Below are 14001 nucleotides of genomic sequence, written 5' to 3' on the forward strand. Positions count from 1 at the left end.
GTCCTGGGGCTTAAACTCAGAGCCTGGGTGCTGTCTCTGAGTCTCTTTGTGGTCAAGACTAGGACTCTACCACTTGAGCCACAGCACCATTTCTGGCTCTTCCTGAGTAGTTTATTGGAGATAAGAGTCTCAATGGACTTTTGTGCCTGGGCTGGCTTTGAATCACAATGCTCAGATTTCAGCCTCCTGAGCAACTAGGATTACAGGCATGAGCCACTGATGCCTAGCTAATTTTTTGTTTGTAAGGCTTGAACTCCGGGCCTGGGCACTGTCCCTGAGCTTTTTCACTCAAGGCTAGCACTCTACCCCGTTGAGCCAAAGTGTCACTTCCACTATCAACCTTTTTAGTGAATTCTTTTTTTTTTTTTTTTTTTTTTGCCAGTCCTGGGCTTGAGCTCAGGGCCTGAGCGCTGTTCTTGGACTTTCTCAAGGCTAGAGCTCTACCACTTGAGCCTCAGCACCACTTCCGGCTTTTTTGTATATATGTGGTTCCAAGGAATCGAAGCCGGGTCTTTGTGCATGCTAGGCAAGCACTTTAACCATTAGGCTAAACTCCCAGCCCTTAGTGAATTCTTATAGTTCCTTAACTGAAGAAGAACACAGTCTTAGTAACTGAAAAACTTTAAGGGAGGATTTTGATTGGCTTGAATATGGTTATATGTTTAATTCTTGGAGCAAATCACTGTGGCCAAAAGTGAATTGTTTTTAAGGACTTCTGAAGGCAGAGGGTAAGATCTAAAGATAGAATTATCAAGATGCATGGAGACAAAAGCTATAATGTGACCATATATTATATATATTCTCCCTATAATTATATATTTTTTATATTATATTTAATTACCTTATATATTCCATGAAATTCCATATATTCATATATATGTGTATACTTTTGGTGTGCATGTGTGTATGAGTACATGTGTATATATGCATGTATATGTGTATATGAATAATATTTTTCAGTGATAGAGCAATTGCCTATCCCTGGTTTTGATCTCTAGTAAGAAATTGAGAGGAAATCAAAGATCCAAAGGAATATATACCATGTATTAAAAACTTATCTCAGAAGGTAGATTTTAATTTTTTTCTAGAAAAAGATTAAGTTTTATTTTATAACCATTCTTCCTGCTTTTGTAAGATGAAAAACACTTTAAAGATTTTTACTAAAAGTTTAAGTAAAAAAATTGTCCTAAACGGAGAAGCTCTTTGTTCACTCATTAATCAAACCCAGGAGCAATCATTCTAAAGTTGTTGCCAACTGGACACATATTTTTATCATTTAAATTAACTTGTTTTATTTCATTGTTTTCCTTCAAACAAATGAGTTCCCTTTCATTAAATTGTGTAGTTAACGCTTTTGTTTAGACAAGAACTATTTCTCAGTGCTGATCCAAAACCTGCTTCAAGAAATGGATGAATTTTTGGCAAGGTAAGTTTTGAAGCTTTGTACTATCTGTAACAATTGTTTAGTGCCAGAACATTCAGTAATCTGAGCCATTATTGTAGGTGGTAGGATATATACTTGATGATTGGAAGGAAAGTGAGTCTCATTTTCTGTCCTTGCCCAGTTCTGCCTTTATGTAGCACTGGCCCCTGTCTTGAGGCAGGTTGACAAATGGACCCATCACTTGTATCTTTGCAGTACAACTGCAGATTCTGCTCTTCTAATTTCATTAATGATTCTCCTATTACCAAAGACTGGTTCGTATTTGTCCAGTACTTCTAGTATTATGCAGACATTTATCTTTTTGACTTTCCAAATGCAGAGACCAAAGCAGGTATTTTTCAGATCTTGGGTTCTTGGTTAAAAGGAGTAAAAGAAAAAGTACAGTTTGGTTCCTAGAAACATTTTACCCTTTCTCTCATAAACAGAACCTATTTGTGCGCAGATATTTTTCTTCTACCCAGTTAACTCCAATAATAGTTGGATGCAGAACCCTGGGCAGCACAAGAAGCCAACACCAAGAAGTGAGCTGCAAATTAAAAGCCGACTATAGGAAATTCTTTGGGGGCTGGGATGTAGCTCAGTGGTAAAGTACTTGCCTAGCAAGTGCAACGTCCTGGGTTTGATCCCTAGTACCAAAAAAAGAAAAGAAAAAAAACACAGTTTAAAGAAATTCTTGGAATCACAGTGTACAAAATGTTCAAGCCATAGCTTCCTTTAATTTCTTGTTATCTTTGCTTTTCTAAAGTTTAAATAAAACTTTTTGTTGTTGTTGTTGTTGGTCATGGGGCTTGAACTCTGGGGCCTGGGCGCTGTCCCTGAGCTCTTCAGCTCAAGGCTACCTCCCTACCGCTGGAGCCAAAACCCCACTTCCCATTTTCTAGTGATTAATTGGAGATAAAAGTCGCACATCCTTTAGTGCCCCTGCTGGCTTTGAACTGTGATCCTCAGATCTCAGCCTCCTGAATAGCTAGGATTATAAGCGTGAGCCACTGTGCCCGCCTTCAATAAAACTTTAATAATAAGACAAGAAGCTAGTCATAAGTATGGGTTGCTAATTAATTCTTAATAATTACATTAAAATATAGTACATCCTGAACTTTTGCCTCTTTAGAAGACAGAAAATATAGCTTTGTTATGTAAATGATACTTGAAAAATGGTCATATTTTACACCCTTCTCCAAGTTCTATTATTTTCTTTTCTAACGTGAAGAATTGTATTATTTTAGCTTGCTTAAAAGTTTTGTAAGGTCTTTTCAGCATCTGCATGGATGGAAATGCAGGCAGGATTTAAGGTAAGAACGCTCTATGGGTTTCTATCATAGCTCAGCTCTTCAGCAGGAAATAACTAAGGTGTTTGAAGGTAACCACTTGAGGAATGAAGTGGAAGAGTCAAGGAGCCAAAGTTTGAGTAAGACTAATAAAAACATGAGTATGAAGCATTAGGGAAATTTTAAAGCTTGTTTCTGTATTTCCCCCCTCTTTTTAGTCTTCCAACAGGCTTATTTTTCTTGAAAACAGTGGCTTTTATCATAATGTGAAATGTGCTAATGGACTATCTGTAAGTAGCCAAGCAAAAGAGAAGTCTACGTAATTGGCAGCAGCTCATGGAAAACACCATTTAGAAACATACAGTAAAGATCAGAGTAGCTGGACCACCTGTGGCATCTTTCCAGAAGGAGAATCTAGAAATTCCTAATGACTATGATAACATCTACTTGTGACGTTTCCCCCAGGCTTGAGGACCATATTTGTTTATTGGATTATGGTGTCCTGGAATGAAGTATTGGTGTAGGTGTAAGGAAACTGGCTTTTCACTTTAGACAACACTGTGGCTATATGAAAGGGAAACTCACTCAAATTATCTGAGGAGGAGAAAAAAATGATTCAACATACAAATATTAAGAATGGTTTTTAGGACAAATCAAGAATGAGATGCTGGTTAGCTATGTACATGGAGTAAGTTGTCAGACAACCACATCTGTGGATTCTAGAATATCTTTTCTGGCCACATGACTATCTGTTCTCTTCTCTATGGACCAGTTATTTCTATGCAAGCTTCCCTTCCCTTCTCTTCCCTTCCCTTCTTCTTTTCTCCTGTTCTCTACATATCTACATATCTATACATCTATATCTATCTGAGAGAGTAATAGAGAGACAGAAAGAGAGGAGAGAGAGATAATGTGATTTTGCTGTCTTTGCTACCATGGTTTGGATGCCATAGTTCTAATCTGAGCACCATGATCCACAAGCTTACCATTCAATGCTAGCAAATGGACTCATTCTAAACTCCATTTGAAGTACCTGGAAGAAAGCCCATCATAGAACATTCAGAGACCGGTGCCACCCTAGACTCCATCCATCATGGCTGGACCCCCAGCATTTGTGGGTGAGCACTCCAGTCTGAGCCCACGTAGGGTAGCAAACTCAGATGTAATAGGTAAATTGACATATTTGTGGGAGGTCTCCCTATCCTCCCAACCCCAGGAAGGGGTTGGCAAATCCTCCTGCCTGCTCTCACAGTTCTCAGAGCATTGCGGTGGTGTAATTACTAGCTTCCATGTGTCTCCCTAAGTAAACTGTACAGTTTCTTAGGTCTGGAGGTACTGAACCACAAAACCTAGCAGGGAGAGTATGCTCAATATTTGTTGAATGAATGAACTAGTGAGAAAAAAAATCTGCTATGGAAGTGTGCTGGAGAAGGGTTTGCTACCATGAAGAAAGATGTGGAAATCCAACAAAATATAATGAAACAAAACATAAAACAACCACACACATACACTCAAACTTGGTGCAGATGGCTCATGCCTGTAATCCTAGATCCTTAGGATGCTGAGATCTGAGGATCAAAGTTGAAAGCTAGTCAGAGAAAACAAATCCCCGAGACTCTCATCTCCAATTTATCAACGTTGTCCTGGAGCTTTTCTCTTTTCTGTTGCATACTCATGCTCTACCACTTTGAACCACAGCTCCATTTCTGGTTTTCTGATGGTTAATTTGAGATAAGAGTCTCATGGACTTTTGTGCTTGGGTTGGTTTCAAACTGCAATCCTCAGATCTCAGCCTCCTAAGTAGCTAGCATTAGAGGTATGAGCCACCAGTGCGCAGTGAGAGAGTGTGTCTAATTCATCTTTTAGATATTTTCAGGTGGGAAACTATGTCTCAGTGAAGGTAAATATAGCTTCTTTAACATCTCTTGATCTACTGCAAAACGTTGCTGCTTAAAAATTTTTTTTATTGTAAAAGTGTTGTACAGAGAGATTATGGTGACATAAGTCTGATAATGAGTAAATTTCTTTTTTCCCAGTTTTTTCCCCTCATGACCCCTCCATTGCAAATTGTTCATTTTTCAATATAGTGTCTAATGAGTACCATTACGGTTCACCTTCCCCCCCCCCAATTTCTGTGCTTCTCCTTACTTTCCCCCAAACAGATAAACTTACATATAAGGAAAAAATGTACAGAAGTCAAAACATCAACAAAGGAGAAAAAACACTCCAAAACAAAAAAGCAAAATAACAAAAAACACCTCATTTCCATTTTTTGGAGTTCATTTCAAGCATCATTTTAATGCCCATAGCTATTGAGCCTTCGTGATCCTCTCCTAAGAATATCTTCCTTTGGTTTCTTTGTGTGAATGTTTAGAGTCCTGCTTAATATATCATTTCCAAGGGTAAGTTTTTACCATACATTGTGTTCTAATTACCACAAATGAGGGAAATCAGGCAACCTATGTTTCTTTGGGTCTGGCATACAGATTAATATAATTTTTTCCCAAGTCTTTCCAGTCCCTTATGAATGGAGCAATATGATTTTGCTGATAGAAACAGAATTCATTCGTGTATACCACACTTTCTTGATCCATTCATCCACAGAGGGGCATCTGGGTTGATTTCATATTTTGGCTATGGTGAACAATGCTGCAATGAACATGATTGTGCTGCTATCTTTAGTGTGGCTTGCTTATGGTCTATTGGATAAATGCCCAGGGATTGCTAGGTCATAGGGAAGCTCTATAGTCTTTTGAGGAACCACCATCCTGAGTGGTTGAACAAGTTTACATTCCCACCAACATTTGAGTAGCATTCCCTTTTGGCTACATCTCTGCCAGCATCTGTTGTTGTTACTTTTCTTGATCATGGCCATTCTAACTGGGGAGAGGTGGAATCTCAATGTTGTTTTGATTTGCATTTCTTTTATGGCCAGAGATGTCAAACATTTTTTCAAGTGTGACCATTCTTACTTCTTCTGAGATGTCTGTATGTCTTCAGCTAATTTATCAATTGGGATATTGTTTCTTTGAAGGTTTATTTTTTGGGGGTTTATGTTTTTGAGCTCTATATTTTAGATATGATGCCCTTTTCTGATGCATAGCTAGTAAAGACCTTCTCCCATTCTGTGGGCTTTCTATTTTTCTGTTTTTTTTTTTTTTTTTTTTTTTTTGCTATGCAGACACTTTTCAGCTTGATGCAATCTCATTAATCCAGTCTTTCTTTGATTTGTTGTGATTCTAGATCTCAGGAAGTTTCAATCTGTGCCCAGGGGTCCCAGTGTTTCCCCATCCCTTTTTGTAATATTTCCATGGTATCTGGCCTTATGTTGAAGTCTTTGATTCATTTGGAATTGATTCTGGTGCAGGGTGAAATCAAAGGATCTACCTTCAGTTTTCTGCACATGGATAGTTAAGTCTGCCAGCACCATTAGTTTGAGGCTATCATTCTTCCATCTTGTGTTTTTGGCTCCCTTATCAAATGTTAGGTTGTTATAGGTCTGTGGGTTAATTTCTAGGTCCTTTATTCTATTCCACTGGCCTTAGGCTGATCCTTGTGCCACCACCAAGATTTTTTTTTTGTATTACTCCGTTGCTTTTTTACTTAAAGCTATTCTTCTTTTGTTCTGTGTTTCCCAGATTGATCTGGGACTGAACATTAACCAGCTGCAGGCTCTGGAGTGATTGAATTATAGCTGTTCACTATCATATTCTGCTGAAGTGATTATTCTTAACTTTTTTTTTAACCAGGGCAAAGACTGAATTGGAAAGAAATCTGATGCAAAACATTGACCTTTTCCCTGTGGGAAAATTACATATTTAGGACATATAGCATAACTTTAACGTGCATATGTACACGTTTTAGGTAAATACATACACATGTATAATTTATATTTATAGCATAATATGTAATTATATAATCATATATATGTGTGTATGGGTTATAATAACTCCAAAGTCTAAGTATTCCTTTTTAGAAACCATGGATCAAAACAAAAGAAAGTAGCTAAGAGTAGTGGACATTGGGCTCCGTACTTAAATCTGCAACAGGTTCCCCTTGGTGAATGGTATTTGACTTTTCTGAAAGATAGTAAACATCTTACAATTTTTTTTTGTGTGAGAACAGTTGAGAAATGTGATTGCACATAGAAAGTACTGAAAAAAAAACCATGAGTCACATTTCAAAAGGTATAGGATTTTAGGAACTGTCCAAAGACTCAGCAGGGCTCATATATAACAAGCTTATTGAGCACAGCCAGTCAAGGACATGGGACAAAATGAACACAGCAGGTGTAGTTTGATTTGCACCTGAAGCATCGGGGGCAGGAGAAGGAATGCTGCTTTTTGGGTACAGGCAGAGAGAAGAGTATGAAGGGCAGGAAAGGCTCACCGCAGCCTATGCAAAACCTTAATATATCTTAGTGTAAGGAAGGCACAAGGGACAGGGCTTTGGGCTGGAGCAGAAAGCCATCTTTGTGTCTCAGAATCCAATTCCCTGAGGAGAAATTGGTTACTATTTGAATTCCTTCCAAGGAGGATGGAAGAAACCCCACAGCTACCGGGCTCACCCAAACATCTCCATGGCTGGATCGACTTCAGGTCTCTGAGTTTCCAGCAGGAGACATTTAGGTCTGGCCACTGGAGTGGCACGAAGTGGACTCATCAGGACAGAAAGGAAATCACCGCTTTCCCCATGGCCGCGAGCGTCGTCAAGTTTGTGTATGTCCTGGCCCCCTTCCTCGAAGGACACTTTTTCCAGTGAGAAACTTTTCCAGACCTCCTGCTCCTTGTGTGTGTGACCTCAGGCACCATCTTTCTCCCTTACATGTGACAATGAATCCACATGCACAGGCACATATCAAAAGGTAATAATAGTTGTGGTTGTTAGCATTGCTGTTATCTTCTTCACCTTCCGGGCTCTCTTCGGGGGTAACAAGAAGATGAGCATATTCTGGAATCTATGAAGCGGCTGGGACAGTGCGGCGAATGGCAGCTCCTCCCCCGCCCGAGGCTTAACTTAAAAGACCAGTGCTCTGCTGGCCCCGTCGCCGGTGGCAGAACCTCCTGACGCGTCCCAGAAGTGTGGGGCGGCCTTTGCCGGGGTCGCCCGGGTAGGGGGCGGGCCCAGGGCTGAAGATGCCAGTCAGGTGCTTCAGCTCCGAGGCCTACAAGGAGCAGGCGCGCTTCCAAGACCCCGCCGCTCTCTGTTGCCCCCCGCGGAGGCGCTCCGTCCCCCCCCCCCACACTCACAGAGCGGCTCCTCGGGAATGCTGGGAATGTGAGTCAGGGCCTCGGGGAGCGACACAGCCCGAGAGCGCGGGCCGAGCGCGCGAGCGCGCGGCCGTGTGCGCGTGCGCGGGCCTGGCCCGCGGCCTCAGGAGTGCAGCGCGCGGCCGCGGCGCGAGCGCGCGGCTCGGGACTGCGGCGGGCGCCGCCCCCTCGGCCGCCGGCCCCGCCCGGCCCCGCGCCTGGCCCGGCCCGGCCCTCAAGCCGCGTCCTCCTCATCCATCCACCTCCTCCCTCCTGGCTCTGGAGCTCCGCTCCCCGCCCCGCCGCGCCTCCTCCTTCTCCCGCTCCGGGTCGCTCCTCTCGCTCGGGCGCTGACTCCGGCTCCTCCTGGCCGCCCGGGGCCGAGGCGGCGAGAGGTTGTAAGACATCCATGTGGGACGGCCCCGGGGCGAGCATCGCAAAGGTGAGGCGCCGACGCCGGGCCGCCGGGCGTCCGGCTCCCCCGGGGCTCGCGTGCCGGGCGCCCCTCGTGCCGGGTTCCCCACGCTCGTGGGTAGCTGCAATGCGTTTATCGGGGGAAGCCGAGGGGTGAACCCGCCGCCGACACCGGGGCTCTCCGGGGCGGAGGAGGGGAGGGGATGGGGCGGCCTAAGGGCGGATTTACCGCGATGTATCCCCTCACCATCGGAACAAGTGCACGGTTCTCCTCGCCCGGGGCCCGCCCCCCCGACCCCCTCCGGCGGCCCCCTCGCCCACGTCGCCTTTCTTTTCCTCCAGATTTCCCCCCGCGTGCCTGGCTTCCCCTCACGCTTGGAGGGGTGGGGTGCTGGCGAGGGCGGAGGTCTCTTGGAACCCCGTCGCCCGATAAAGTGGAGGAAGGAGCCCGTGGTGGTGGGGGGTGGTGCCTGGCTGTTTGGGTGGGCTCCGAGGGGAGCTGGTTGAGAAAATGAAATAAAATAACCCCCCCCAGTCAGGGAGAACGGATCCGGATTTACCGGCGTGGGGTAGGAAGGGGTGGCTGTGGAGGAAAAGGAAGACGACGTGAAATTAACTGATCTTCGTGGCCACACTCCCCCTGCCACCCCCAAATGAGAGGAAAAGGAGTCCTTATTAGGGTGGACCCTCCCCCTCACCCCTTCATTTTCAACCGATATTGCTGTCCGAATCTCTGAAAGATCATTCTAGGACAGTGAAGATTAAGGGCTTGCTTTCATGCGGGGTTCAGCGCTCGTAACTCTCCGTGCGGCCCTGCCGGGCTCGGATGGCACTTGGGGGGCTCCCTTGTGGTCGAAGGGAGGGTCGGCGTCCTGGGGGAGAAGATCGATTCCAGGGCGGTCGTCCGCCTTGGCTGGAGGAAAGACAATTTACTCCGGGAGCGGGGAATTGTCGGGTTCCTCGGTGATTGACAGTCTCACCTGCCACTGAGGTGGGTGGACCCGGGACCCGTGGAGCCCCGGGAGCCAATCAATGCACGGGAGAGGAGGGCCGCTCCCACTTGTCATGCTTAGAGTCCTGGCTGGCTCTTCAGTCAGTGGTTTGACTTAACCATTTGGGGTCCACCAGGTGAGGGGCTCCAGCTGTGGGAAGGAGACCAGGGAGAGAAGGCGACTCGAAAACGGGCTCAGGAGCAAGTAGGTTTGACCCTACGTTCCCTTGTCTTTTCCCCCTTCTCATGTTTATTAGTTGTGCAAGTTGGGGATACTTGAGGGTATTTGGCTTGGGAGTGCATATGAAATATAGCTGCGTGGAAGAGTGCGATGGGCACGGGGGTGTTGTGGGTGACAGCTGCCCGTGGGTTCCTCCAGAGTGGCAGGTGTTCTCCGTAAGGGACATCAGTTACTGTTGAGGTGGCCAGGGAAAGGGTGTGGCATAGTCTCCTATGGTCACTCTTGCCCTTGTAAAGTCACATTGCTTCTGAGGATACATTACTTAGCTGCTGGCTGCCTTGGGTGAATTTATAAGATATTTTAGAAGCAGGCAATATTAAATGTGCTCTATTGGAATCCACAGGAATAGATGAACAAGATTCTTTTTAGTCTTGACAGCGTAACTCAACTCGTGGAAGTTGTGGAAGGCTGCCTCGTTCTCTCCGCGTTGGATGCCTGTGGTGTGCGGTCAGGAGCTGTCACTAGAAAAATTTGTCCTTTTCTTATTTGAACCATCTTGTCGCTTTGCCTCTGTGCGCCATCTAATAAAAGCTAAAAGCCTTCCACACCTTTTTTTTTGGTGGGGGGAGGGAGGTAGGTTGGGTGGTGGCTTTCTTCAGTAAGGCTTGCACTGGTAGATGCAAAGGCTTGCAAAGGATTAGATTCCTCTCAACTCTCTAGTACCGAAAGACTGCCCTTTCAGCACTCCTCTCTTCGAATTTATTAGAAAAAGGACTTTGCCCAGAAAACTGTAACCTTTTAGGAACTGCACCTCTATGTGAGCATAGTGATATGAATTCAGCATTTCATGGATTGTGAGCCAGGACACACTGATTGGGATGTTCTTCATGTAGAAGTTAGTTTTTAAAGGTATTATTATTACTGGTATATAATCATTGAATTTACTAGTGTTTTACTGAGCTCGTGCAATATCTTTTTTTTAAACTCTACATAGTAGATACTATTATCTTTAAATAATAGTTGCCTCAGTTTAGTATGACAGTGAGAACTTAATCTGTGACCCCCAGATCTTGCCATGGCCTTGGATTCAAATTTTACTTGTGTGGTCTGCCTGTGTCATTTGAATTGGGGGCTCTCCCACCATCTGTGGAGTCAGTGCTGTGAAAAATCTACTTCCTGTGGATGATCTTTACACCTGCTTGTTTGCTTTTCCATTTGAAGACAGTTCTCCTACCAGTTGGAAATTTTAACATTTTGTCCTTAACATATGTCTTTTTAGTAGAGCATTTTTGGCCCAGTGGAAATTTAGTTCTAAACTTGATGATGACTTCAAAGAGGTAACACCAAGCAAAATCCACATTTCTGTTTTTTTTTTTCTTGATGCTTCAAATTTCTGGTTGGAATTTAAATAGGTTGGTTCCCTTGCCCAGCCTCCCCTAAGGAATTAGACATTCTAATCTTCACTTACAGAAAGATCCTTTTTCAGTAATGATTAAGTATACTTACATTTAAAATTATTCTACAAAACTAGTATGACTATAATTATTATTGTAGCATTGTTATTGTATGGGAAAGGTCACAGGAGTAATCTTTTTTTTTTTGTCTTTTTTTTTTTGCCATTGTGGGGCTTGAACTCTGGGCCTGGGTGCTATTCCTGAGCTCTTCAGCTCAAGGCTAGTGCTCTACCCCTTGAGCCACAGTGCCACTTCCAGTTTTCTGGTGGTTAATTGCGTTTCACAAACTTTAGTGCCCATACTGGCTTTGAACTGCGATCCTCAAAGCTCAGCCTCCTGAATAACTGGAATTATAGAGTGAGCCACTGTACCCAGCTTGGAGTAATCCTTACAGTAGCATTCTCTTGGTGAAAAGTGGGGGAGGTGGTTTTCCTAAGAAACCTGAGGGAAGTAATAGTGTGGGAATACACAGATTCACCCTTCAACAGCTATCACTGGTCAGGTTAGGTTGACTTTTCTAGAATCTGCATTCTTGCCCATTTTACCCGAATACACTTACGCTGTGTGAGTGTGCTCACACGTGTGTGCCAGTGCCAATACTGAGGCTTGAACTCAAGTCTTGGGCACTATCTCTCAGCTTTTTCACTCAAGGCCAGTGCTCTACACTTGAGCCATAGTTCTACTTTCGGAGTTTTTGCTTGTTAATTGGAGATAAGAGTCACATAGGCTTGCCTGCCCAGGCTGAGTTCGTACTACAGTTGTAAGATCTCAGCTTAGTAGCTGTGATTACAGGAGTGAGCCTCTGGCACTTTGGTACACTTTAACTTAAAAAAAGTGGGGCAGGCTGGGAAGGTGGCTCAGTGGTTGAGTGCTTGACTTGTATGCATGAAGCCCTGGGTTCGATTCCCCAGTACCACATACACAGAGAAAGCCAGAAGAGGCACTGTGGCTCAAGTGGTAGAGCACTAGCCTGGAGAACCAAGAAGGCTCAGGGATAGTGCCCAGGCCCTGAGTTCAGGTCTCAGGGACAGGCAAAAAATAAACAAAAACAAAAAAAAAACAGCTAACAAATTAATATTCTATCTGTCTTATGACTGAGCCAGTGGCTGTTTTAACAATGTTTATATTATTCTTTGACACTGTAGTGTAGTATTTGAGAAGTTATTAGAATGCTAACATCAATGATAATGTCAGTATCACAAATTTAAAAGTTAATCCATATAGTCTAAGATGGGCCTTGGGTCACACCCAGGGTGATAATCCATCCAGAAAATTAATTAATAATAAAAATTAACCCAAAGATGGAAATTGTTGGACATAGCAAAGGTGAATATTTTCAGCTTATTCTTTCTCAGGTGAAGAAAAAGAACAAAAATAAATGAACATGGGAGAAACGCTAAAATATTTCAAGTGATAAAAGCTACATTAAGCAAATTTTGGGCATAATAAAACTCCGATTTGCAGCAACAGGTATTTACTGCCATACTCAAGATTATTCATGTGTGTTACTTAAATTGTTAAGGCATTATTGATTAGAACCTACAGCATTTCAAGAGTTAATATTCAATGAATGTTAAGCACAGAATTTTAGTCTTGTGTGCATCTTGTTGTCATGGAATTTGCCATTAGGAGTAGGTGTAAGGAAGGAATTTTTTTATGAAGTGGCATTTTCTTGAATCTTAAAGTAGAGAGAGTGGTAGACATGCAGGTAGAGAATTGAAGTAGATTACAGCATAAATAGGAATGGCACATGCCATAAAGGAGTTACTCCATTTAGCCAGAGAGTAAGCAATAATTATAATAGCAGTCGTATTTATAGCTTCACATTTTTCCTCTCTTTTTTGAAGCACTGAGGATTGAAGCCAGGGCCTTGTATATGGTAAACAAGTACTATTACCATTGAGCTAATCCATAGGCTACCCTTCCCCTCCTCTTCCTTCTTCTCCCTTTTTCTCCCCTCTTCTACCTTCTTATCCCCTATCCTCTGTTGTTCCACTACATCTTTGTTCAGCAGAATTTCTCTCTATATTTCCCAGGCTGGTCTTGGAGTCCCAGGCCTTCATCCTTCTGAGTTCTGGGATTACAGGTCCACGCCACCATGTTTAACTTTTTTGAGTAGTTAGCTATGTGCTAACTGTGCTTAGTAGTTAACCCAAATATCTAACTTGATATTGGGTAGATATTGTTGATTGCCTAGCCAATATTCTCTGATTTATTTGTAAAAGAACCGCAGTTTTCTGTGAGGTGAGAATATGCTTACTTCACCTAACCTAAGTCCATTGCAGCTAAGAATGACCATGACACTGAGGTCTGGCGGTGATGGGCCTGGAGATCCTTGGGTGAAGACTGCTGAAAGTTTAACGAGGAGAGTGGGCTCCGGTAGCTTTTTGGCCCCTTCCTGCTTCTTGCTACTTGATATAAAGGTGCAGTACCTGAATTGACAGTAGCCAACTATGACAAGATAAAACCATGTGTTAAAAAATGGTAAAATTGGGGGCTGGGAGTTTGGCCTAGTGGTAGAGTGCTTGCCTAGCATGCCCGAAGACTTGGGTTCAATTCCTTGGTACCACATACATAGAAAAAAAGCTTGAAGTGGTGTTGAGACTCAAGTGGTAGAGCTCTAGCCTTGAGAAAGTCCAAGGACAGTGCTCAGGCCCTGAGCTCAAGCCCAAGCTGGCAAAAAGAAAAATTGGTAAATTGTTGGTAGCTCACCCTAGTTAATCCTAGCTACTTAGGAGGCTGAGACCTGAGGATCATGGTCAGAAACCAAACTTGGGCAGGAAAGTCCACGAGACTTCTGTCTCTAATTAGCAACTAAAACTCTGGAAGTAGAGTTGTGGTTCAAGTAGTAGAATGCTAGCCATGAGGGGGAAAAAAAGAAACTCAGGGAGAATGCCCTGAAAGTGGGATTGTGGCTCAGTGGTAGTACATTAGAGTTTAATTCCCCGCACTACAGAAACAAGACAAAACAAAATTAAACAATTGGTAAATCTGAGCCTG

The 14001-nt window shown here is 43.5% G+C and overlaps 1 protein-coding gene across 12 annotated transcripts in view; it reads left to right on the forward strand.

Moving 5' to 3' along the window:
* The first annotated feature begins 8278 nt into the window (after window positions 1–8278).
* The window catches only part of Erc2 (ELKS/RAB6-interacting/CAST family member 2), a 909407-nt gene continuing 903684 nt past the window's right edge, over window positions 8279–14001 (forward strand). For 11 of the 12 annotated variants that reach the window (XR_016533027.1, XR_016533028.1, XM_090320748.1 and 8 more), the window contains exon 1: window positions 8279–8403. The gene's annotated coding sequence lies outside the window, so the exon portion shown is untranslated. Of the gene's footprint in view, window positions 8404–9488; window positions 9572–14001 lie in introns of those variants that run through there. The other variant, XM_090320756.1, reaches the window with a different exon arrangement.

Source organism: Megascapheus bottae, chromosome 2 (assembly GCF_031878675.1).
Source record: "Megascapheus bottae isolate mThoBot1 chromosome 2, mThoBot2.hap1, whole genome shotgun sequence".
Classification (NCBI taxonomy): Eukaryota; Metazoa; Chordata; class Mammalia; order Rodentia; family Geomyidae; genus Megascapheus; species Megascapheus bottae.